Genomic DNA, 2,954 nt, shown 5'->3' with positions numbered 1-2,954 from the left:
GAGCAGTACTGCAAAATACTACTGCGCGAAATAAATTGAGCAATACTGCAAAATACTGCTGCGCGAGGTAAAATGGGTTTGGACAATCGCAAAATCTTGTCGTATTTGGAATAAACATGGGCGGAACGAAAGAAAATCGTCGAAATGGACCAAAATGTCAAAATAGCATCGAAGAAGAGGCGCACCAAAGATGGGCCCACAAATAACGAACTCATAACGAATTTTCGAAAATTCGTAAGGAGGGAACAAAAGGAAGAGGCGCAGCAAGAGCTGCGTCTCTTGGAAGAGGCGCAAAGACACTGCCTGCGTCTGTTCCCAATTTGGCAATTCCGCGTAAAAACGCGAAATCGAAAGGTTTATGTTCATTATTTGAAACTTATTTTCTTCAATTTCTCTCTCAAATCTTCACCATTTCCGTCGAGGTTGGATTCAAAAGCTTGCTTGAAATATGACTAATCGAGGTATGTGTTTTAATCTTGCATTAATCATCCGTATTTGTCGAATTTTGAGCTGCAAACATTAGGGTTTTCGACCCATTTACTCGAAAATTTGGGGCTTTTCCCCAAATGGATTTGTCTTGCCAAATTGATGCTAGAAATGGATAGTAGGCAATGTTAGGAACATAACCATGTATTCACTTTGAATTTTCATCGAGTTTTGAGCCCTTGAGCGAATTTTGAGACGGTTTCACAGCTAGATCGAAAATGGCTTCGAAAACGACCTTAGGATTGCCCATTGGTGATGAAATTTGATATTTGGGACCCTTGGGTGATGGGTAAACTTCCTGTCATCTCGGAATTTTGGTTGGTGACAACTTTTGCAGGGCACCTTTTAGGGCATAACCGCCATTATAGCGAAATGCTGCCGAATTTTCGACTCGAACCCGGAACTAGGCTTTGACTTTGACTTGACTTGACCCAATTTGTCACATGAGTGATTGAGTTGGTGAGAACATGGCCAAGGATGGCCAGAAATGGGGAATTCCCGGGCCTTGGAGGCTCGAAAACTTCTTAATCAAAGGCTCGCCGTCACGTGACGCGGCCTGAATTCACTTTAATGCTGCAGGTGATGATGCTTCCACTTCCGGGAGGACTCCCATGGAGGTTGACGCCTTGATGCGGTTGAGGAGGCTTTGGAGCAGGCTTTCACCGACGCGGTGATGGCTGCTGCAGACGAGGTTCCTGAGGAGGAGGTTGCTGATGAGGAGGAGATTCCGTGACGGGCCCACCTTGGACGAGGGGGTCGTCAGCTGAGAGGAGCTCCCACGTGGGCGAGAGACTGGGAGAGTAGGCACCTTGTGTGGGCTGCAGAGGGTCACTTGTCCTACAGGACGGTGAAGAGCTTGGTAAATAGGAATTCCCTAACTCATTACTTATCCTCTTTCTGTTTTTTTGTTCAAATTTCCTTCAAATTTATTTCAAAATTAAAGATAGCTTTATTTCGAATCATAATAGGAGGCCGGGAATATCCGGTCGTTCTCGGGGTACACGACGGCGATGGAGCACTACGAGGCATGTCGGAGGAGGAGAGGGCCATGATCGAGCGTGGAGCGTTCGGTCCTCTGGTTCAGGTCTGGAGGGATATCGTGAAGAGGAAGTTGCGGGCCAACCTTAGCCTGGTCCGCGCTTTCTTGGATCGATTTTGGGATACGACTTCCACGTTTCACCTGCCTTTTGGTGAGGTGGGAGTCACCTTGGAGGATTACGGCATGATTTACGGTGCGCCGTGCGGGGATCGAGGAGATGGTGTGGCGAGAGGCGGCATGAGAGCGGATTCGGCCGAGGCGAGGAGGTTGATCGGCTGGAACCCGTCGCCGAAGGTGTTGCGGTCCGGGTTTGGTGCCCAGTACCTATGTTCGAGATTACTTCGCGGGGAAGACCCCGGCATCGGTGGTGATCGATGGGAGGGAGACGGCTCCTCCTCCTTGTACAGCTGAGCAGAGGGCTCGCCTGTGGCTTTGGTGGTTCTTGTCTTCGATTTACCTCGGAGACAAGGGTGAGAGGCTGTCGACGAAGCTTCTTCCCTTTCTTCCGACCGAGCTCCCTAGGGCGTTGGGATTGGGTCACTGCTGGTTTTGCGGTCCTCATCCGCTTTATGAGGGCCATGGTTCGTCCGGAGTTGATGGAGAAGGGGACTTCTCCTGGCGCTGTCGGACCTGGGCTATTGTTGGAGGTATGAACCTTCCCTTTGATAGCAAAATAAATTCCTTTCTTTCATCAAGATCGAAAGATCGTCATTGACTATTCCGTTTTACAGGCGTGGGTGTACTCTTACTTCCCGGGCCTCGCGCCCAAGAGGACGGAGCCGTTGGAGAGGGCCTATCCCGTGGTGAGGGATTGGGTCATGTGCCGGACGAAGAGCAAGCGTTCTTCTCACAATGTCTACCGGCGGGATGTGAACGCCCTTCAGCTGAGCAGCGTGAGTATCCCGTTTGTATGCATTTATACTTCTTTCCCTTCATCTGATCATAGGAATGATCTCTGTCTTTATCTTGTTGCAGTGGGTGCCCAGACCTTGGGCGGAGTATGCCGAGGCACCTCCTTTTGTTCTTGAGGTCCTTCGACCTAGGAGCCCGAGTCGTTGTTGTTGTGGACGTCGATGGGTCCGGTGTGGTACTTAGGCGAGCGTTTGGCTCGTCGGTGCTCTCGGGCGCGTTGACGGTGCCCGTTGATCCTCCTAGGACGATGTTCAGGGAGCCTTCCGAGGCGGAGAGGGAGGCGGACTTGGCGGTGCCGTGGTGACGACCTCCTTCTCGCTGGTGAGGACTACTCGGCATTCCTTTACGGGAGGTTGGCGTCGCCAGTAGTGGTGAGTATCCTTTTATTTCTCTTTGGTTGACCTTGGGAATTTCGATGAAAGATCACCGATTAATGAGAGTCGTTTGTCTTTGCAGGAGGTTGAGGCGGCGGGCATCGAGCCCCCAGTGTATCCCGAGACTCTCGAGTACACCGACG

General features: G+C 50.8%; 1 long non-coding RNA gene across 1 annotated transcript; it reads left to right on the top strand.

The window, feature by feature from the left end:
- Positions 1–2,096: 2,096 nt before the first annotated feature.
- LOC141630478 (uncharacterized) lies at positions 2,097–2,545 on the top strand. The gene is made up of 3 exons (XR_012537494.1): positions 2,097–2,172; positions 2,257–2,418; positions 2,501–2,545. It is a non-coding gene; the product is annotated as an uncharacterized LOC141630478 (long non-coding RNA).
- The last annotated feature ends 409 nt before the right edge of the window (positions 2,546–2,954 follow it).

This window comes from Silene latifolia, chromosome 2 (genome assembly GCF_048544455.1).
Source record: "Silene latifolia isolate original U9 population chromosome 2, ASM4854445v1, whole genome shotgun sequence".
NCBI classification, from domain to species: Eukaryota; Viridiplantae; Streptophyta; class Magnoliopsida; order Caryophyllales; family Caryophyllaceae; genus Silene; species Silene latifolia.
The sequence above is the reverse complement of the archived record's forward strand: the minus strand, read 5'-3'. Positions and strand labels throughout refer to the sequence as shown.